This window comes from Rhipicephalus sanguineus, chromosome 8 (genome assembly GCF_013339695.2).
Source record: "Rhipicephalus sanguineus isolate Rsan-2018 chromosome 8, BIME_Rsan_1.4, whole genome shotgun sequence".
Taxonomy (NCBI): domain Eukaryota; kingdom Metazoa; phylum Arthropoda; class Arachnida; order Ixodida; family Ixodidae; genus Rhipicephalus; species Rhipicephalus sanguineus.
The window spans coordinates 111,521,447-111,545,836 of NC_051183.1; the positions used below are offsets into that span (position 1 = coordinate 111,521,447).

Consider the following 24,390-nt stretch of genomic DNA (forward strand, 5'->3'; position numbering starts at 1 on the left):
GGAATTATCGTTATCACGACTAAGTAAATGATCTGTTTCTGCAGCAAAAAGAATATAGGCCATTTCAGTTTTTTTTAAAGAAATAAAAGCAAAAAAATATATCGAAAGAGTTTAAACTAATTTTTAAAAACAGGAACAATACCACAGAAAATTAAACATTATCTGCATAGTACATGGATGTACCTGCTAATAATAACAATACTTACGGTTGTAGCTGTACGTCCCAAAACCACCATATGATTATGAGAGACATTGTAGTTAAGCGCTCCGGAAATTTCGACCACCTGAGGTTCTTTAACGTGCACTAAAATGTAAGCACACGGGCCTCTAGCTTGTTGCCTCCATGAAAGTGTGGCCACCGCGGCCGAGATTCGAACCCGCAACCTTGAGGTCAGTAGTCGAGCGCCATGCACACCAGACCGCCGTGGCGGGTAATGTGCCTACTGGTGCAAATGGTGGAAAGAAAGCCCCATGCTCGGATAGCGTTCACTGCACTTGCCTGTTTCTGATACGTGCCAACGTACGTCGCCGACACTGGTGATAAGGGAGGCTCAATACGCCTTGCCAACATAGCTGCAACGGACATCGGTCAGAAAGCGGCGAGTAGATAAGGCGGCATAGTTCGCTCGAGGTAAACGCCCCCATTCGTGTCTCTCTTTCAGCGAAGGCAGCTGCTTCGAACGATGGCACCTGCGAACCAGCAATATACGTTGGTAGGCTTCACGGAAGATTTAGACTGGCATCCGCTGCAGTTTGTGAAGTCCCTGCCCAGAAATAAGCTGTGCAGTGTATGCGGACTCGTACGCAAGACAACCGTGAATCTCCCTTGCGGCCACGTAGCGTGCCATTTCTGTTACGAACAGTGCAAAACGGCCGACGGATACGCTTGTCCGATTGACGGTGAAATCTGCTTGGAAGAGGACGTCGGCTGGATTGACTTCCCTGCTGAAAATCTGCTGAAGAGAGAGGTAAGCCAGCGATGTAAGAAGACCCACATTTGGTTCCGCAGCGGGTGAAATACGACTGTTTATGTGCACACCGAAATTAATAGTGTCTTTCCCAAATCTCGCCACAAGTTAGAGGTTCGCGAACGTTTACGGAACTTGTTTTAGAGGTCTTCATTCCTATCTGTAGCCGGAAATGAACTGAAAACCAGAATGGAATTTGCAGAACGAAAGTTGGAAACGTGTAACAGCAACAGTGTGCATGTGGAATTAATTCGTATCATAATCATCATCACCTTGAGCAGCAGCATGATTTTACTGAATCAGTTAACAAAATCGATTCACTTTCTATAATCGATGATTTGCTGATGATTTTGCCGGCAGTTGGCTTCGTAAAACATTTAGAGACTACGCAGAGTGATATCGGGCCGACCAACGCGTTTCGGTGAGACGAATAGATAAACATCTCACGCGCGAGCTTGTGTGACTATGGGAGATAGGCAGCGATGATAACAGTCGTATGATACTGACACGTCACTTCAGTTGCGGCCGTCTTATTGCGTCGTTAGACAACACAGTTCTTTTTCAAAGGTACTGAACGTGCGTAGGCGAAACACTGCTGTGCCGTCATTAGCGATAACGTTATGTAGTCGTGCGCTTACATGGGAATCCACTGTGACAGAAAATACGCAAGCCGCTATGTGCTGGCAGTGCCACTTTCGCAACTACGCTCTAAGGCAAAAAGGTGTTAAAAGGGTGTGTGGTTGGCACCTTTTCGGACTAATGGGGCTGCCACAACCTTTATACCTTTAAGGACTAACGGCACAGGGTCTAACAGTTAGTCCCCACAAATCACCTCAGTGGACCAACATTTAGTCGTCACATTTACGCCTTACCGGGCAACTGTTAGTCCCCACAGATCACCTCAATGGACTAACATTCGGTCCTCACATTTGCACTTTACCGGGCAACCGTTAGCCCTCGCAGTTGCACCTCGCTGGACGAACGGTCGGTCCACTCAAATACTCCATTCGGATGAACTTTTTATCCGCAGGTATGATTTTCTACAGTTACTCTCCGCAAGGCTTGATACTTTTTTCGCGTGTTTGTTTTCGCGATGAGCAACGAATGCCGTGTAAAAGAACACGCGAAAAAATATTTAGTCGTTCCTGTGTCACTGCTTTTGCAGTCAATGCGACAACGAAAGACAAACGTGAGAGATGAAACGTTTTATTTTCTCTATACATATGACGTTTCTGCTATTTTTCATTGAATTCACTGCAAAATGTCCAATACAGGTCCAGCCACGTCATGTCTCGTACAGTCCTTTTTGTGGTGCTGCTCCAACAGAAGCGATAGATGACAAGCATTGTAAGCGCCAGCATTCTGCTCGTTGTGGGCAACGGCTGCATCCTGCAAAGCAAAAAAAAATATTGCAAATAGTTAGTCGCACGGGACAGCGAGGGCGAAGACGCACGCACATTGCAAATAGGTGCAAGGTGTACTAAAGCACACGTCTGAAGTATGGCATGAAAATAATTTCACCGTGATGTCATACATCATCAAAGGCGCATTTCAAGCCACATAGCTCAACAGTTCAAGTGCGGCAGCCGCAGCCATCACGCCGAGGCGCAGCCGACCACCGTACCGCCAGCGAGCCAGCGAGTTTTCTGCGAGCGGCGTCGTACAGCTCGAGCAAGCCCGTCAGCCGCCGCAGCCGCCAGCGAATATCAAGCAGAACAGCGAGCGAACGCGTAGCCGCCGCCACGAACGGCGCCGAGCTGCTTTAGCAAGCGTGAGGAAGCCGGCGGCATAGGCGTGCGCACAGGGGGGGGGGGGGGGGGGGGGGGGCGCCACCTCTAATCACCTAAGAGGGGGGAGGCGCAAAATCTGTCCTGTACATTGACCCTTGTAGTCACGTAAGAGAGGGGGGGCGCAAAATCTGCCCCATACATTGACTTAGTAGGGTGGCGGGCGCTGCGAAGAACATTTGCCCCCCCCCCCCCCCCCGATGGGGAACACCGCGCACGCCTATGGCCGACGGTAATGGTGACCAATTTCGACAACGTTCTTCGAGCGAGCAGCACTACAGCGAGTGCACACGGTGCCGCCAGGCCACCGCCATGAACGGCGCCGGGCTGCTTGCGAGAGAGGGAAGGGGAAGCCGACGGTAACGGCGTCCAATTTCCACCAAGGTTCTCGAGCGAGCGGCCGTACAGTGAGTCATTGCGGGGTCGCCGCTACGAAAGGCGGCGAACTGGTTGTGAGCGAGCGTCGAGGAAGTTGACGGTAATGGCGACCAATTTCCGCAGAGTTCCGAAGCGCAGCTAATGCCGGCTAGTTAACGCACCCGCCAACCCATGCCGGTAAATTTCGAGCGCGCAACATAGAATCGAGCTCGTTGCCGGCGACCGCACAGTGTTTTGTCCGAGTCTCAAAACAGCGGCGAGGCCTCTGTCTAATATCGCGAGCTCGCAGCTCATCACCACGGCGATTCATCGGTGAGCGACCGTCCGGGCGGCCGACGACAATGGCGGCCAATATCCAGGCAGTCACAAAGCACAGGCGAGCTGACGCCGAAGCCGGCCCTCGCCGTACATTTCGTGCGTGCGGCATACAACACAATTGAGTATGCTACCCCCAATCGCGATCACTTTCGCGCACGCGACAGGCACGGTAGAATAAAGAGCGATCACTTACTTGTGAAGAATCCAGAGCCGATTTGTGCCCCGAGTCAGATTGAAATTATGGATCCGATAGGCGCACTGTTATCTTGGCCGCCATTCCCAGCTGGTGGCGACGCACTGCCGCGCCGGAGTTATACAGCGCGGCGTCCCGACGTGTCGAGACCAGCTCCAGACTTTATGGGTGCGGCGAAACGTAAAAGCAGCACAACACGCTCATCCACGCATATATGTATATCAAAAGCACCGAGGCGTAGTTCTTAGATCGGCGAACTCTCCGAGCGCGACACAACCACCAACTCACCAGCACGAACGCAAATGGCAAGGCTGACCTGAGAGGGGAGCGCAGTTAGTTCCCTTGACAACGGTTTGCGCACGGAACGTATCTCTGCACACGCCCTGCACTCCCGCGCAGTTCATCCCGTTGCAGACTAAGTGGTTTGCACACGGCGCGCATCCCTCTGCGCTTGCTCCTCAACGGTCGATCCGTTCATCGCGCACGCCTATTGGGATCCGTTACTCCCATTTCCGGTAATTTTGCCTTTGAGTGTAACTGCTGCCAACTGTCGGAATGGAAATAATTGACAAGCGAAACGATGTCTTTATGACGTCATTGATGAGATCACACGATAGAAGGAATGAGCGCGAAGTCTGGTGGATTGGGGTTAGTATGGAAACCCTGTCGTGCCCATTCGCACAAAGGGAAACACACTTTCGTAAATAGTGGACCCTTCCGTAGGGCCCAGCGACCGAGCTACACCACTACGGCCAGCGCCTCTCGTCGGACCAGTAATGTGTTCCGAGATTTGGGAAGATCATAGCTATCATCATATAACTGGAATAAAAAGGAAAATACTTTTTTTCCGGTGCTGGGGTTTCCAAACCGGAGTCTCACGCTCTGTAGGCGAGTGTCGGCCACTGGACACTCGCCTACACTCACCCACGCCTGACGGATGTGAATACGTGTGTATGTGAACCATACGAATGCGTTGTACCCGAGGCGCAAACTAAACATAGAAAGAGAACCCTTTCTATGCAGGCCTGCCTTGTGAATGACATCAAATCAATTTGTTAGTTAGAAGTCATACCTGTCACGGTAGTCTAGTGGTTATGGTACTAGACAGCCCTCTCAAATGTCGCGGGACCGAATCCCGGTCACGGCGGCCGCATTTTGAAGGAAGCGAAATGCATGGGGTCCGTGTACTTAGATTTAGGTGCACGTTAAAGAACACCAGATGGTTGGATTTTCCTCTGCCCTCTACTAGGTGCAACTCATATCAAATCGTTGTTTTCGGATGTAAAAGCCCAGTACTTATTAATTACAAATCAGAATGCTCGATTTAGGTGTCTTAGAATTCAAGCCCAGGCACGTGGCGTCGTTTACGATACTTGTTTTTCAGTCCTCGTAAACCCCTGGCGTTGTCTACTGGGAACACAACCTCGTAGCATGATTGATTTATGCTGTGGATAAATCAATAAATCATCCTCTGCCTCACAATTTGTTCTTTATACACGCATGCAATGCATGCCAATCGCTATGTAACTTTTTTCTAGTCGTTGTGACCAATAAGGGTGAAAAACAATAGCATCTTTGCTTCAGTACATTGCGAATCATTTGCAAATCTTTTGCGATCGCTTTTGAGAAATCCCTTGGACACACCGTTCCCTTGTGCACTTCAGTATTTATTTATGTACTTGTTGCACCCGAGCACTACCTTTCCCATCGACACCTTTTCAGCTTCACTAAAATTTCTAAAGACTTTATTGCGCTTTCGTGCGCCACTCTATTGCTTCCTATATTTTCTTAGTCCAGTATTTACGCAATTTTCTCTCGTGAACTGTTCCTGCAATGGGGCCACATGGTGGTTAGTGGGACCCAAGGAAAACTTCGTTCCGCGTCTGTTTGTCATAAGCTTCGCCCGCAAGGTGGTTAGTTGCTCGTGACTGTAGTGCGGACGCCTTCCCGTTCCCTCGCGTGCGTTTTCTTTCACTGATCCATGAACGAAGTAGTTGTGAGTTTTCTGGCAAATTTCCTAACGTGGTGAGTAGAAACTGCATTTTGCAACCTGTGAAGTGAAACTTCAATAACATCGATAGGCGAGGTAGCTGGTCCTTTATTATTTAAATTCTTAGGGCGCGACAAACACAGTAGGTGGCAACATGCGCGCTCATCTCGCATATACCAGCACAGTGAGCCGAACGGCTGTGGTCTCTATTCCTTTTCTTAATGTTGCGGGTATCTTGAACCCTTTCTTTTTCTGAAAATTGAACTCACAATCTGCTTGCAGTGTCGGATTCTGATACACGGTTTGTTGTACATAGAACGGGCATGCAGTAGGCGCCCTTTTGTATGTTTGTGTTGCTGTGCCTTTCGTTCTTTGAGCGCTTGAGGCACGAGTACATCTATGTGCACACAGACAACACACACACACGTATATATATATATATATATTATATATATATATATATATATATATATATATATAATATATATATATATATATATATATTGTAGACACTGGAGCCGCAATTTCAGTCATTAACCGCGAATTGTGTTTTCGTCTACGGAAAGTGCAAACTCCTTATGTCGGTCCCCTGTTATGCGGCGCTAATGACAATACGATTTGCCCGACCGGACAGTGTACTGCGCGCGTTCTCATCGACGGAGTCCGCCATCATGTACAGCTGGCTGTGCTTTCTTCATGCGCTCATCAGATAATATTAGGCTGGGACTTCCTATCGGCTTCGTCGGCTGTCATTTCGTGCGGTCAACCTCTCATTCGTATTACGGACACTGAGCTTTCTTCTGCTGCCGATTTTTCACCGCCCAACCTTGTCACAGCTGCGGATTTTCTCCTGCCTTCAGGGCAAGAACGTGTACTCACGATCAGGTCACGAGACATTATAGATGGCGACGCGGTGGTTACACCTTGCCAGCGCTGTATTTCTCGAGGCATCGCCATCGCATCTTGTCTAGTGCGGTTCACACGTGGTTATGCAAGCATCACCGCCTACAACACGACGCCAGAAGCCCTACTGCTGCCAGAGGGGACTACTGTTGCCAGCATTACCGAAGACGCACCGGTATGTGTCGTTACTGTTTCAACTGACTCGTCATTTCCACAGTGTACGCCCGCGGAAGGTTCATCGCGTGCTCTAAAGGCCACTTTGAGTACAGATCTCAATCCGACCCAGACTGATGCCTTGCTGACCATATTAATGAAACACAACGCTTGATTTGACGTTTGTTCCGATGGCCTGGGTCAAACAACAGTGGCCGCTCATCGCATCGACACAGACGGATCTCGTGTCATTCGTCGCCGCCCTTACCGTGTATCAGCTTCTGAACGCAAAGTTATAGAAGAACAAGTCAACGATATGCTCGCACGCAACATTATCAGGCCTTCGGCAAGCCCGTGGTCTTCTCCTGTTGTGCTCGTTAAAAAAAAGGATGGCTCGGTGCGATTTTGCGTTGGTTATAGAGCGCTGAACAATATTACTCGTAAGAACGTCTATCCTATGCCTCGGATCGACGACGCTCTTGATACTTTACAAGGTGCCGAGTACTTTTCGAGCCTCGACTTGCGCTCTGGTTATTGGCAGATCCCGATGCACGAGTCCGATAAAGAGAAGACTGCATCTGCCAGACCTGATGGACTCTTTGAATTCAATGTAATGCCTTTTGGCCTCTGCAATGCCCCAGCCACATTCGAACGAATGATAGATACGGTACTGCGTGGATTAAAATGGAAGACCTGCCTTTGCTACCTGGACGACATCGTCATCTTTTCGTCCAGCTTCTCACAGCACCTGGAACGGCTAGACGAAGTTCTGACCTGTCTAGCTAAGGCCGGTCTCCAGCTAAACACTAAGAAGTGTCGGTTTGCCAGCCGCAGCATCAAGGTATTAGGTCACGTTGTCAGCAGACATGGCATTGAGCCCGATCCCGACAAGGTTGCTGCAGTACTGCACTTTCCTACACCAACCACACCTAAAGACCTTCGCAGCTTCCTCGGCTTAGCGTCGTACTTCCGCCGCTTTGTGCGTGATTTCGCCACTATTGCAGCTCCTTTGCACAAGCTTTTGACCGCGAGCGCAACTTTTGTCTGGTCGGATGAATGCGCAGCCGCTTTTCAAACTCTGAAGCGATGCCTCACATCGCGGCCAGTGCTTCGGCATTTCGACCCTGCAGCGTCTACTGTCCTACACACTGACGCAAGTGGACATGGCATCGGTGCCGTCCTGCTGCAGCGGAACCACGCTTCCGAAGAACAAGTCGTGGCCTACGCGAGCCGCACTCTTTCTCCTGCTGAGCGAAATTACAGCATCACCGAACAAGAATGCCTCGCCGTCGTGTGGTCCGTACAAAGTTTCGCCCTTATTTATACGGCCCGCATTTCACAATCGTCACTGACCATCATGCTCTGTGTTGGTTATCGTCTCTCAAGAATTTGTCGGGACGCCTTGGCCGTTGGGTACTGCGTTTGCAAGAGTATGACTACAGTGTCACATATAGGTCGGGTCGGCAACACCAAGATGCTGACGCTTTGTCGCGGTGCCCGCTCTCGCCAAGCGCCCAAGTGTCGCCTTCAATCTGTTCATCACCGACCAGCCAAGTGACCAAGCAGACGGCCGGTAGTCCGAAAGAGTCCGTTGCCTCAGTGGACACTCTTTCATCCACAGATCTCACCTCGCTCCAACATGCAGATCCATACTGCCGCACAATCATCGATCGGCTTACTGGCTTATCCCGTGCCCCCAACAGCCGCTTAAGACGACAGCTTGAACGCTTTAACCTTCGAGATGGAACGTTATGTAGCCACATTTACCACCCTCTCGGCAACCAATGGGTTCCAGTCGTCCCTCGTTCACTTCGTCTCCAGGTTTTACAAGCCCTGCACGACGACCCGACAGCTGGCCACTTGGGTTTTCACAAGACTTACGAGCGCATCAAAACTCGGTGCTTTTGGCCTGGCCTCTCAACAAGTGTGGCGAAGTACGTCGGTTCCTGCGCGTCATGCCAACACCGAAAACGTACCACATCTCTTCCCGCAGGCCCTTTACAACCTCTGCCGTGCCCGTCCGCTCCCTTTGAATTCGTGGGCATCGACTTATACGGAGCCCTCCCGCTTACGCCAGCCGGCCACCGCTGGATTGTCACTGCCGTGGACCACCTAACTCGCTACGCGGAGACGGCAGCTCTTCCCTCTGGTGCTACCTCGGAAGTAGCCGATTTTGTCCTGCGCGCCATTATTTTGCGCCATGGTGCCCCTCGTGTTCTCCTTAGTGACCGTGGCAAGACATTTCTTTCCCATGTTCTTGCTGAAGTCCTCCAGGCCTCTAACACCGTACATAAGACCACATCAGCATATCATCCGCAAACAAATGGTCTTACAGAGCGTTTTCACCGAACTTTGTCCGACATGATATCCATGTATGTTCAGCCAGATCACAAAAACTGGGACACTGTACTCCCTTTCGTCACGTTTGCATATAATACTGCCATACAACGCACGACAAATTACAGCCCGTTTTTCCTCGTGTTTGGCCGTGAACCGACTTTTGTTCTGGACACCACATTTTTATCCACGCCCTCTGTTCCATCTTCGTCCCTTCCAGAAGAGTTCGCTGCTCGCGTCGCCCGCTGCCGTGAGATTGCCCGCGCCAACACTGCTACCATTCAGGACAAGAGGAAAGTCCGTTTTGACGCGAAACGTCGAGTTGTTTCGTTCCGTCCAGGCGACGAAGTCCTCCTGTGACACCTGTTCGTACCCCTGGGCTCTGTGAAAAATTTCTTCATAGATATCTCGGTCCATACACCGTGCTGGAAAGGACATCTGCCGTGAACTATCGCGTATGTCTCTCGCCTGAAACCATATATTCGGCGTTCCTACCCTTAACCTGCTGCCCGCTTTCGTGAAGGGGGAAAATAGTGTGAGCGCTGACTATATAGTTCATCTTCATCTGTACAGAAACCATTGTAATCATCATCTTCGTTTTTCACGCGGGCTGCGCCGCTTTGGACATTGAAATATAGCCTTTCGAATAGTGAACTGGGCGTCGTCTCATAATATATATATATATATATATATATATATTGGGTATAACACAACGGAGGCGTTGTCAACAGTGATATAAGTATTTATTTCCGAACAGTTTCGGGAGGGTACCTCCCTTCCTCAGGGGATAAGTTAAAACTGACGTCGAGGTTCACATTTGCTTCTTGCCGCGTCCCTCTCGCCTTCAAGGACATTTCTGATAGTGTGGAAGATAGATTACGGAAAAAGAAAAGAAACAACGAAAAAGAAAAAAAATGGAGAGAGAGGAACACCGACAAAGTCACGAGGCGAAGGAAAAACAAAGAAGTAAGCAAACTGCGTATGGCCTAAAGTCGTTAAAAGTGTTTGCATATATATATATATATATATATATATATATATATATATATATATATATATATATATATATATATATAACATATATATATATATATATATATATATATATAATGTACGTGCATCCTTCTCTTTATTCATCTATCGGAACGGACCGATCGATCTTCATACGATACATACATATATATACATACATACTTATATATATATATATGTGTGTGTGTGTGTGTGAGTGTGTGTGTGTGTGTATATGGGCCATTCCATAACAAGTGTACCAGGTAAATTTTCGACCATCTCCGATCATGCTGACATAAATTGGGCTGGTGAGAGTGTTGGGTTGGAGCTCGGAAGTGAAAACTGTGTCGCACATAACAATTTATATAAAGTTACTGATTTGAGCCATTACTACGAAACAATTTTTTTCTTAACTTCAAGGCATGCTCTTTCATGATTGTGGTAGTTTGTACATTTTTGTTTCAACTTTCATTATTTTTGACCTTGACGAAAAGTCGCAAAATGCTACATATGTTTATCATCTGTTAGAAAGAGCAGCGATATTTCCGCGAGTAATGTATTCGCATTGAGGGCGTTGCAGGTTCCTATAGTAAGTGATAAAAATACTGCAGGATCGAAAGAAGAAGAAACGTTGCCACAAAACTATGAGAAATTTGGGAAAAAGAGCGTTTTGACCTATATTGCGGCTTGATTTTCACAATGTAGCGGTCCAAGTAAAAAAATGACTTTTACATTGTTGTGTAGTATGCTTTGTGGGTATGTAGTACAGGAAATTTGAATAGAGTAGTTTTTGTTTTAGGCGCCACAAGAACGTGCGAAGTGTTCCTTAGTCTGACCTTCACTGCATAGCACGTCAGCGCAGGATTCCAGCGGGAGCCTTGTCGCAGCAAATAATGCAAGTCATACAACTGCTTGCAACTTCTTTTAGTAACACTACTGTATATAACGTCAAAAGTGGCAATATTGCTAAAATTATGGAATGGTCAGTGTGTAGAGAGAGATAAAGCAAGAAAGCTCCTAGGAGGCTTCGCAGTTTGTAGTATTAGTCACTCTAATCTCTTTGGGTGCACCCTTTTTGACTCTAATGCAGGTGAAATGCTGGAACCAACGACATGGGTGCCCACTTATGATGGCTGCCTCAGAAGTCCACAAGCACTTTCACCGAGAATGTGGATACCACTGTACACCCTGTCCAAGATGCTCTACGATGGTCTTATGCCGTGACATGGGCGAACATTTGAGAGCTTCATGCAACACCCATGCAGCACCTCAAGCACCTGACGGCGAGGAAAAGTTAAGTGACGCTGTGGAGAAAGCAATCTCAACTGTCGTCAGGAGGGTTGTGCAAGAGCAGGCTGGTGAAATGAAGGCTCTTCTAGAGCGAGCACTTGGGGACAATGGTGTACTTAATGACAGCCTAACGGAAGTCTCCCAAAACATGAACTCCCTAAGGGAAGCAGTGATCCAAAGCATTGCGCCTGTCGGACACATTAGTGAAATGACTCATCGCGTGTTGGATGGCATCAACACATTACATGAAGCGCTTAACAGTGAAATTGCTGACACAATAAAGCAAAATGCCGAAGCGATTCCTCGGGTAAGAGCTGCAATCGAAAGTGCGAAAGATGATGCAGAAGCAAGTGCGAAGACAATTCTGGAGATGACGAAAAAAGCACTAGCATACGCGGAAGAGTTTCCTCGAGTTCGAGCTGCAATAGAGAGCGCGAAGGAAGATGCAGGAGCAAGCACGAAGGCAATTCTGGAGATTCAGAAGAAAGCACTAGCATACGCTGAGAAAAATGAAGGGCGTTGTGACTTTTTCGTTTCGGGAATAGCGTCGCTTGAAGCCAAGGCACTGAAAGACGGCGACGCCGATTATTACTCTCCGAAGGTCTACCTTCGCGGTTACAACATATCTCCCGGTGTTGAACTTTGAAGGGATGAGGAAGATGTGTTCCTTAATTTATTGCTTCAACTGCACAGGGGCGAGCACGACGATGTGGTTCAGTGGCCATTAGAGCATAAGATCAAGTTGACTATTCGACACCCTCTGAAAAACGAAGAAAAAGGAATTATTCGCACGACAACCCGTGGTCATGAAAACTTCAAGAAAATAACAAAGTCAAGTAACAGAGCTCTTTACTTCCGTAATTGCTTTAAATTAGGAGATCTGAAAACTGGAGGCTACGTATGCGACGACAAGCTGCGTGTCCTGGTGGAGCTCCTCTAATCATCACAGTACTTGGCGTACAATAATTTTGCCACGTGCAGGCGTTGGCTGAGGACGTCTGGTGAAATTTGTGGACTGTGCTGCATTTAGGCGCTCGAAAATCGCAAGGAAACAACCATGAAAACTTTTGAAAGCTGGAAAACGTGTGAGGGGCTCAAAGTAACACGGTGTTTTTCGATGTAGGTTTTTTATATTAGTTACAAGCAGATGATCGAGCTTAAAAGGAAGATTATACACCGCAAGAGAGATTAACATTAGCCGTTGCCACGTGATACTCTCAGCTGCGGTGATCTCCTGCGCATATTCGCCGCTTACCTCAATGGATTACTTCCAAGCAAATAAAGACAACGTATTTACGCTTTAACTCTCCACACCATTCGCTCACTTTTTTTTAATTGCACTCGCACACCTCTAGGCTTAGTAATGGTGTACGTGTGTTATGGAAAGAACACAAAAAGAAGTTGAGACAGAAACCCGAAGAAACTGTGCTATAATAGTGGGGCACACTCCACGACTGTGATATAAGAAAGGGGTCATTTACGCTTCCACGTAAAAGGCACAACCCAAATTTACCATGGAATAGAATTGCAGAAAAAAATCCACAGCATATCCACGGGGTGAATGATGATGAGTGGGGCGAAGCTCCGGAGGAAATCACCGGTAAACCGTGAATACTCCGAGCGAAAGTGAAAGCGCGCCAACAGCGAGCGGATTTTATTACAACCGTCCCCCTAGCGTACGTCGCCGCACTAAATCGAACGATTGCCTTCCACCAATGACACGCGCCATATGTGAATCTTCCGTGAATTCTGCCCAGTACATCATCAACGACGTGAGGTGGGGCGCGTTTATACTAAAGGATCGATGACAGTCATGGCGACTTACAGCTCAGTTTAATTTTACATGTACGCTGTGAATTTCTCTTGTTTAATCACGCAAAGGATAAATCTCACACAGGCACTACCTTGGAGGTCAAAATCCAGTGCCTATATATACGGGGTGGTCAGTGAACGTTTGTGCAGCGCGAGCAGTCGGTTTTTTCAATCAAGAAACTCGCTAGCAGACGCTTCCTGCGCCGGCCTCGCGAGGCGAGAGGGGGGGAGGACTAGAGCACGCATCTGCAACGCAGCGAGCGCGGAGCGTCGGCGTCGCGAGGCTAGAGAGGGGGGGGGGACTTCACTTATCGGCGCTCGCCCGTCGCCGATCGGGTGAGGTGGCTACATACTACTACTACAGAGGAGGGAACGACCCACACCCTATCAAGCTTCGCCCCTAAAAAACGAATGTAACCAAGTACAGAAATAAGACACAGGACCAATGGAACAGCTAAAGATGTTAAGCCTTAGTATCCCACCGCCAAGCTATTTGCGCAAGTAAATATGTTTCTGTGTATGCAATAAAAATACATACGAAAGTTGGAATAAACCAAAAGACTGGAAAATTTATCTTTAGTTCTAGAAGAAAAGAACTGTTCATGTATGTGGACGCTGGGAACACCAGCTTATACACAAGGTCCATCAACTTTCCTTGCCAACGGCTGTTTCAACGCAATTATCACTGTCATCGTCAATACTTACCATAATCAACGCCTCCATCAAGAATTCAACGCGTTCATCATAATTATCATCATAATCATCATCATAAACGTTCACATGACCGCTAACTAACGGCTCTGATTCAACCCTTTCTTCATCATCATTTGTTATCGCCACCATCAACGTGTTAATTCTCTTGTTCAACGCTTTCTTCATCACCGTCATTATCACCAATCAAGGCCCACAGCTCAACTTCAACGTGCTCATGATTGCCTTTGTCGTCGTTGACCGTCATTACCAATGCGTTCATGGTTACGTTCAAACTGAGTACTTTCATCATCAGCAGTAGCATTGTTCATTTGGCCTTTGCTTGTTATTGTTTCAGCTTCAACGCGCTAATTATTGGTGCTTGCCAAATCGGAACATTTCCTTCCGCTAGTCAGTTCGAAAATTATGTTCCGAATAAAGCAAATAAATTCTAAACCTAACTTCTAAAAGGCGTATCTAGCTATACTAAAAATAACGTTTTGTGTACAGCCGCACGGCAACGAAGCGGGTCTTGCTACCATGCGGCGTTTTATCGGCTTCTTACTCGAGCTCGGTGTGCCGGGCGTCCACAAACAGGGACGCCGCAGCGACAACTCAACTTACAAATCTTTGGTTCCTCACACTTCAACAAACCTCATACAGAAACAACAGAGATAAACCCTTCCTTTTTCTCGAATAGCGCTGAATAACTTAAAAACTCTTAAAATTTTAGAGCGCACTTATAAAAAAATGTAGACATCACTTCTATAGGTGACTTGAGAAAAACGCCTTTGTTCAGTGCGCACTTACCGCTGTTTGTTCGCAGAAGTGGACACATATAGACGTTTTTATGAAATGCTGAAGTAATGTCAGCTATTCAAATCGATTTTTAGGGCAATGTGTTAGCTAGCCTCGTCCCACTTCACTGATATGTTTTGTGCACATATGAGGAAGCTGGGATACAAATGGTTAAGATCATAACACAAGGCGTTTCGTTGCCGCGTTCAACAGTATCAATAACTGGCACAGTGGGCATAGGATCACAACGACGGGAACCTAAATGGCTGACCGGTTCATTTTCGCACACGGGTGCAGCTGCATCTTTTGCATGGAAATCGTTACAATGGGCACTTGTGCTGCAGTGCTGGCTCTCCATTTCACGGCTGCTAGTGGAAGGTTGTACATCAAACGAGTCCAGAGTGGCGTCTGTAGAGCCATCTGTAGAGTTCCAGCCTTGAAGAAGACAAGTTCACTTGTCGAAACGTCGGCTCGAGCACCCACCCCCTGTTTACGGATTTTTTTCATCTGTAGAGCCTGTGCCTCTACAGTAATTCGAAGACTACAGTTACTTACCTAGGAAAATAGCACCCTTATTTAAAAAAAAAAAACACACACACACATGCTTCTTCAGTTCCTACAAATATGTAGCAAGTAAAAATGGACAGCATACTGTATGTACATAATCATAAATGTCATAAAAACTGAAGTGCATGCCAATATCATACACTTTCAGTAGCAGTGATATATGCATTTAGAATGCAGATTTGCTCAATAAAATATGGTCGAGCTGCATTTATGCAGCCTCATCTTTATCTTTGTTTTATGGCACTCACACACTTATGAGGCCACGCCAACTTAACAACGGAAGTTGTGTGCACTTATGTATCCTGACATTAATGTTCCCCTTTCATATCTGCACCACACGTGATGTTTTTATGTTCTTTACCAAAAAGCTTCACTCGAAGAGATCCTGCCAAGAGCAGAGAAGTTACACAGCATGTTGCATGATTGCGAGATCTGGGAAGGAATGGAGAAGGAAGATGCTGCTTTAGCGGTAGCATACTGTTACAGTCCTGTCCAGTTTAGGTGTGTGCATCAAGGTGTATTGGATCAGGGTTGATGGACGTGAAGAGGAAGAAGACACTGGCGTAACGATAGCGGAACCTCGGTGCCGTGCAATACCTTCAAGCCTATACCGTTACGCCGGGACCTAAAAAACCCTTTCATGGACGTAGCAATACGAGAGAACGATGGCATGCTTAACTCTTTAATATTTGGATGCCACGTTGATTTACAGTACAATATGTACTCGCTGGTTGTAGTGAACTTCATGTTCATTAATGGTCGGAGTACACACAAACTGTTTCAAAACGAAACAGTTTTTTTTTCATTTTGAAGAAGTTCAGGAACCTTTGCAAAATGGAATGGAACCCCGAAAGCTGACGGCTATGATTCAGTCATCGAGATCGGCGTCGTCCCGTGAGACACCGACCAACGGTATTGGTTAAACATAATTCACAATTCAATTTTGGCGCACTTGTTAACAAAACGGAGGGCAGAAGAACCACACTGACACAGCGCTATGTCCACACGTGGGCTGTGTTGAAAAATAAGCCGGAACGGAGCAAAAAGGACGTGTGGCACCCGAGGGAGGAGGAGAAAGGTGAAGTTTGGCAGAGAGCTCGTGACAGGACTGAGCGGCGGACCGTTCGCCGTGATTGTAGATGAAAGAAGCGTCCCTCTCTTACAGCTCGGCAGCCAGTCATTTCGTAATAGGTTGTGTCCGTGCCGTTTTTCAGTGCTCTCTTTTGTTAACAAGTGCGCTAAACAGAAACTACAAAACGATGGTGTAAGAAAATACGGCCGCTCCAGGGAGCGATGCTCTCCGCATAGTCACTTCGCGTTGAGAGCGCAGCACGTAGAAGGGTATACGAGCCGCCCGCCCCGCTGTGATGACTTTCGAGATAGCGCGCGCGCCTGCGATCACGACCGCGCCCTGAGATTCAAAGTTCAAAGTTGGTCCTCGCGCGACACTCCCCCCCCCCCCCCCCACCTCGCGTCTTCGCGTCTTTTAACGCTCGTTAAAAGCGGGCGGGGCGTTTCCTGTCTGCTTCGACGGCAGGCTTCCGGAGCGGTGTGATGTTATCGCACGCGCTCTGGCCGGCTTGTTTGAACTCTGCTTCGGCCGCGTTTGTCGACGCTGCTCGCGCGCTTTTACCCGCGGTAGAACACACAATTTGCGGTGCAATCTTATCAATTTGGACTTCATACCGGAAGGACATGACGGCGAGGGCGACGGCAAAAACCCGTCGAGACCGCAATAAAAAGGGATTACCAATACGGCCAAGTGCATACACTCTATCATTCAGAAGTGCCTGCGTCAGAATCGAACATGGCAAGGCTTCCACGGATGGCGTGGTCGTGCACCAGGCGATAAGAGCGGTCGCTTGAATACACCTGCATTACGGCGCCGATCGTGTTGTTATAAGTTAAGATTAATACGCCGTAACAACACTGATACCCCGCTAACAACGTTATAAATATTGAGAATAAACACGGTACAGAAAGCACAATAGTAACTCCGAGCTCGCCACCCAAACCCTTGTTGAAATGTCGGTGGGTGCGGAGAGCTGTAGTGTAAATTAATTAAAGAGAGCACGGTATGTTGGCGTGATGAACAAGCATAAAACACGAGGTGTGTTCGAACTTCAGGAATATCTGAAATAACACCGCGTTGTAACCCTGACAGTTTGGTACTTCAATAGAACGGAACGTTGGGCCTTTTGCGTGCATTCCATAGTCGAATGTAATAACGGTGCGGCATAGCACGAACTACACAGGAAATATATACGGGCAAGCGCTTCTTTTCAGGAGACGACTTGTTATTGAAAGCACAGATTTACATGAGCGAGGATGCACGTGACAATCGCGGAACATAAAAACTGTCAAAAAAGAAAGAACAAACGCACACGTTTTCGCAAATGAACTGCCTTAATGCGCCGTTAGGTATTTTCCGTTCGGTACTTGACCACAAAAAACACAACATGTCTGAGGAATTCACTAGTCCGGCTTTAAAGCTGTTTAGAAAAGCATAAGGGCGATTTCTTTTAGAACAATTAATTCTCCCATAAGAGGTGCTAGACCTCTGCTAAAAAAATGCGTCGTTAAGGCACAATTCGCACTTCACCTGTGACAAGCAGACACAACAAAGCATTGCTAGTCATTGTTTGCTGCCATTGAGTACGAGCGAAACATGATTAACGTTCTTACGTGTACAGTCCAATCGCCCATGAATGGCAGGTCAGTGGCCGCAGTATATGCACCACCCATGTGGACATGCTGCTCCCGAGCCGTCAGCAGCTGCTCATTATTAGATGCGAAGCATCTTATGGCGGTGTTCCATCCGGTGGTAATGGTGGTGGTGATGGTGTGAGGCATGACCACCCCTCACTGCGCATGCGCTAACCATCCCTGCACACCTCATCCCCCTTTCCCCTCTCCACTCCCATTTCCCCATTCCCACTCTCCACTCCTGTCGATTTCTCCTCTCTACTTCCCCTCTCCACTCCCCTTCTTCTCTCCACTTTCCTCTCCCCTTACCACTTTCCCTCTCCTCTCCCCCTTTCCCCTCTGAAACGCGGGCTCGACATGACGAAACGCTGCTTCGCATCGCCTCATGGTCCCCTTTAGCGGTAGATGATGTGTTTTTTCCCCATCATTTTGTCTGCTTAAAGTACACGCATCTAAATAAACGAATGTCTTCCGGGGATTGCTGCGGATAAGCGAAGCGCCACCTTACTCTGTGCAGGCACACACTACAGCTACAGCGGTGCATACAGGAATGCATCCTGCAAATAAATGGAGGGTGGGGAAGGCACTGTTACGGAGCCAGTTTCTTTCTTGCCAACACTTGAGATAATGCTATAGCAATTATATGAACACTCTTGGCAGATTTTTGCCATCGCCATCATGTCCCAGATATGTATATGTATGTATATATTAATAAAAGCCACAAATAGAAATAATTCACAAGAAAAAAATTCCGATGTGCTCGACCGGGGTTTCGAACCTGCGACCCCGCGCTCCGCAGCATTAGGCAATTACGTCAAGCCTCATTCGTTCTCCATAATACTAACAGAAGAATACAAGCGCACGCGGCGTTGGGTGAAACGCAGGTGACGGCAGACGTGGCGAAATTAAAATGATGCGAGAAGCGGGCCGTGCTGCATCGTTTCCCGCGCTGCGTTCGTGTCCTATGCTGGCGTTCTGGCCCGTGCTTTATAATTTGATTGTGTAGCGGAACTTCAGCACTACACTGTTAGGCAAAATTACCCGAAAGAGGAGTAACGGAGCCAAATAGGCACGCGCTATGAACGAATAGACCGTCGATGAGCAAGCGGAGAGGGAGGCGTGCCGTCTGCAAACCAGTTAGTCTGCAAAGAAATGAACCGCGCGGGAGATGCAGGCCGTGTGCACAGATACGTACCGTGTGCCAACCGTTGTCAAGGGAACTAACCGGTCTCCTTTCTCGAGTCACTCTTCCCACTTGTGTTCGAGCTGGCGTGTGGGCGGTTGTGTGGCGCTCGGAGAACTTGCCGATCTAGGAACTACGCCACGGTGCCTTTGATATACACTTATGCATGGATGAGCGTGTGGTGCTGCTTTTACGTTTCACCGCACCCATAAAGTCTGGAGCTGGTCCGACACGTCGCAACGCCGCGCTGTATATCTCCGGCCTAGTCACGGCACTGCGTCGCCACTGGCTGCTTATGGCGGTCGAGAAGACAGTAAGTTAGGTTTATGAGATCCATGATTTCAATTTGACTCTGGGCACAAATTTGCGCTGGATTCTTTCACAAGTAAGTAATCGCTCTTTATCCTACACTCTAAGGCAAAATTACCCGAACGAGGAGTAACGGAGCCCAATAGGCGCGCAGATGAACGGTTAGACCGTCGTAGGAGCAAGCGGAGAGGGATGCGTGCCGTGTGCAATTCAGTTAGTCTGCAAAGGGATGAACGGCGCGGGAGATGCAGGCCGTGTGCATGGATAAGTTCCGTGTGCAAACCGTTGTCAAGGGAGCTAATCGTCCTCCTCGCTCGGGTCAGTCTTCCATCTTGTGTTCGAGCTGGCGTGTTGCCGGTTAAGTCGCGCTCGGAATTCGCCGATCTAGGACCTACGGCTCGCTGCTTTTGATACACACGTATGCGTGGATGAGTGTGTCGTGCTGCTTTTACGTTTCGCCACACCCACGAAGTCTGGAGCTGTTCTCGACACGTCGCGACGCCGCGCTGTATATCTCCGGCAGTGCTGGGCAGTATCGAAGATACATGTATCTTAGATACTATCTTAGATACTCTATGTGTATCTTGTATCTGTATCGCGATACTTCTCGAAAAACGAGTATCTGTATCTGTATTTCCGATACATTCGATAATGTATCGTGTATCCTAAGATACAAGATACTTATATCGCTACACAACCGTGCGAAACAATAATCGCTGGCCAAGCTCCGCTTCTCAAGCTGGTACAGGTACCACTAAGCCATCTGAATGAGTCTTGGGGCAGTGACGCAATTTTATTTTTCCGCCAGAGTATCCCAGTGAGGGCAGAAGATGAGGAAGACAAGCGCGGATGTCTACGCCCAGCCCACGTACTTTTTGTTTGCTCGATTTCTTTTCTTTTTAGTTACGCCAATGCCGCGACACTTGCTCTTAGCCACTGTCCTGCGCCGCGTGTATCGCGCAAATTCTGATATTGCTACAGTGTCGTTATTGAAGATTCTCTCGCGTCTTGCGTCTTACTCCGTAACTAAATGTGATGCGTGCAAAAATGGGGTTCCTCTGCGTCGCGTGTGTTTTACATATCAACGATTTGAAGGATCTCGTGGATGTAAGTTTGACTTGCATGCCATGAAGCAACTTATATGCAAATAAAAGTGTAACAACGTTAGCACCACTGGTACTGATGTTAGATCTAAAAGAGCAAACGTTTACCTAACAGAAAATATCTTGGTGTACCGTATTTTTCACATCCTGCTACATTTATTCAAAGAATTTATGAAATCATAATTTGATTATTAGCACAAGCGCTTTGTTAGCTGTCATTTTGCATCCCTTACATTACCTTAGTATCTGCGCTGTTTTTCTGGTCTGGACACTGCAGTATGTCTTTTGTAACGCGCTCTCAAAATAAGATCTCTGCTTTATTCTTCTGTCTACTTTATATTCACTACTGTTTACACATTTACACGTTGACAGGGCGATTTTGAAAACAAATATATAATTATCTGGGCGTACCTTGATTAAACAGTACAAAACATTCTGCTTACCGCTTAGGAAAAAAGCGAACTTGAGTTTGCATTATAATAATGGAAATCATTAGGAGTCATCTTAAAGATGTTAGGAAGGAGATTCGAGAAACTTTATTTCACTGATTGCTCTGTTTTCCTCATGAGCGTCCCAACGAGCCGTTTCAGGCAATTTTCAATAGGCACTGAACTTTCTATTGTCCCAACAGGTAAGTTGACAATACATCATGCTCATAGCTATTAAGGGCGCCGTCTGTATCCTGTTTCTGTACTCATTCAATGTGAATGTTTGATATACCCAACCACCTCTCTATTTAACTTATATTTGTTTTCCTGTTCTAGGCTTTCTTAAATATTTTTCGCATTACTAATCGCCACGTAATGGGAGCTACAAGTGGCAATAGCGCGAATAGCGGCGGTGTCCTGAGACGCTTTGTACGTCTGAGACGTTTCTGTGTTGCACATGTTCTCTCGTTGAAGAAAAATTACTAAAAGATTGCACGTTAGTGAGTATATCAACAAAGAATCCTTTACGCCGGCAGATAAGTAAAATATGAAAATTCATTGCAGTTTTATGTCATCTACATATACACCAGGGGTCTCAATCTGAGCTTATAGCCAGCGGGCCGCAGTCGCGAAATTTAGTTGCAAGGGCCGAGACAGTGAAGATGGTGGGAGAGAGTTTGAACAAAATGACGTTTGAAAGGAAGCCTTCCCCATATCTTATATATAGGTCATTTCTGAAGGGGATTTGGAGTCAGGACTCGAGAAACATCGATACCGATGTACAGAATGACTGATATCTGGACGCTGATTCTCAAATATAGAGTTTTTGTTCCACGGTGATGTTTTAGTACATAGTGATCACATGTTCCTGACAAAAGGAATATTTGAGACCAGTCATGCCTGTGCAGCTCACGAACATACTTATTTATAAAATAAAAACAAATGAGACGAAGACAGTCATGTGTGCGGGCCGGGCCGCTAGCGAAAGGTCTCAAACCCCTAGTATACACCATGCGTCAACCCCCCCCCCCACAAAAAAAAGAAAGAAAAATGTCGCTACCAGCGTCGTTGCTGCTGTACACCTGTCCGGATATACGGTATTGTGCAAGCTGTCTTTTACAGATATGGAAAAAGTCCTCACCGGTATTTGCCCCGTCGTGCGAAGGCTTCTTTTGAAGTTATTATTTTTATATGGCAACCTGCTAGATGGTCGGCAAGCTGTGCAAAGCAAGTACCGCTGTCAGCGAAGTGTACAAAGTGTTGTCCTGTGAGGAAGCTAAAACAAACCCCGATAAGTTGTTTTGGAAGGAAACTAATGTTTCCTTCCAAAAACTAATGCTTTGAGCAAGAAGGGCAAAACGTTTGAGATACTAACAGACATTTCATTCAAGTGAAACAAAATAGGTCACAGTAAAGACATTTTCGTGCATAGGCGTTTGCTGCTACATTATATGGATCTATAATAACAAATTTGAGAATGTATCGAAGTATCTTAAGATACAATTGCCAAGTATCGTATCGGATACAATTTTTGCGGCAGTATCTTGTATCTGTATCTCCAATACTTCTTGCCTGAGTATCTTGTATCGTATCGCGATACAATTTCAAAGTATCTTTGCCCAGCCCTGATCTCCGGCGTAGTCACGGCACTGCGTCGCCACCGGCTATAATGGCGGCCGAGAAGACAGTAGGCCTATCGGACTTCAATCTGACTCAGGGCACAAATCGGCGCTGGATTCTTTCACAAGTAAGTGATCGCTTTTTATTCTGCCGTACCTGTCGCGTGCGCGAAACTGATCGCGATCATCGGTAACGGACTCGATCGTGTTGTATATCGCGCGCACGAAATGTACCGCGAGGACCGCCTTGGGCGTGAGCTTCCCTGTGCTTTGTGACCGCCTGGATATTGGCCGCCGTTGTCGTCGCCTGGCCGGATGTTCGCTCACCGATGATTCACCGTGGTGATGAACTGCAAGCTCGCGATATTAGCAATAGTAGGCAGAGGCCTTGCCGCTGTTTTGCGACTCCCCCGAAACGCTGTGCGGTAACAACAAGCTCGATTGTATGCCGCGCGCTTGAAATGCACTGGCATGGGTTGGCGGGTGCTTCAGCTAGCAGACAATAGCTGCGATTCGGAACTCTGCGGAAATTGGTCGCCGTGACCTTCGGCTTCCTCGACGCTCGCACGTAAGCAGGTCGCCGCCGTTCGAGGCGTTGACCCCGCTTTCGCACGCTGTACTGTACTGGTGCGCGCTCGAGGAATTTGGTGGAAATTGGACGCCGTTATCGTCGGCGTCCCCTTCGCTCGCTCGCAAGCAGCCTGGCGCCGTTCGTGGCGTCGGCTTCGCGATCGCGCGCTGTTCTGCTCGAGTTTCGCTGACGGCTGTTGCGGCTGACGGACTTGCTCGAGTTGTACGACGCCGCTCGCAAAAAACTCGCCGGCTCGTTGGGGCACGGTGGTTGGCGGCGCCTCGGCGGGATGGCTGCGGCCGCCGCACTTGAAGTGTTTGTTGCGCTGTGTGGCTTGAAATGCGTCTTTGGTGACTATGACATCACGGTGAAATTATTTACATGCCATATTTTAGACGTGTGCTTTTATTAAAGCATTCGACACTACCAACCACCACATTCTTTTTATGCAGCTTCAAGCAATAAGCGTAACTGGTCCTGCACTATTATTAATAAAAAACTACCTACGCAATAGAATCCAAGTTGTCAGTCTGTTAGGTCATCAATCTATACTTAAAGTAACAAATATAGGAGTACCTCAAGGTTCTATTCTCGGCCCACTTCTTTTCATTATTTACATAAATGATTTGCCATCTTGCCTTACCAGTTCAGAATGCTTACTGTGTGCAGACGACACAACAATTGTTAACACTGATAAATGCCTCCAATCTCTGACACAGAAACTAAATGAGGACCTTTCATGCTTGGCCACTTGGTGTATCCATAATAAATTACAAATAAATCCCACTAAAACGAAAACCAACGTGAACATAATTATATCCCGCCAATATTTCTAAATCACTTCGCAATTGAAGCAGACGATGAGGCGACCTTCTTGGGAATTAAACTGGGCCGTCATTTGAAATTTCATTCGTATGTTGCATACCTGCGAAAAAAAATGGCTTACGGCATACGTGTTCTAATTAAATCCCGCGATATATTTTCCAAACCCACATTACTTTCATTGTACTACGCTTTTATTCATTCTCATATTAATTACTGTGTCACATCTTGGGGCAATACCTACAGCAGTCATCTCGTCTCCCTTCAAACTATGCAAAATCACTCTATTAGAATACTTACCCACAGTCATTATCGCAGTGATGCTAAAGCACTCCTGCATGCCAACAACATCCTAACAATTGAGAACACTTTCAAATATAATCTAGGAATACTAGTTTTCAAGCAAATAATAAATCAGCTTCCTTTGTTTATAATCCCTCCATCAAGTCTAGAG

At 47.3% G+C, this 24,390-nt stretch overlaps 1 pseudogene; it reads left to right on the forward strand.

Annotated features, from left to right (window-relative positions):
* The first annotated feature begins 664 nt into the window (after positions 1-664).
* LOC119402308 (TNF receptor-associated factor 6-like) lies at positions 665-12,268 on the forward strand (annotated as a pseudogene).
* The last annotated feature ends 12,122 nt before the right edge of the window (positions 12,269-24,390 follow it).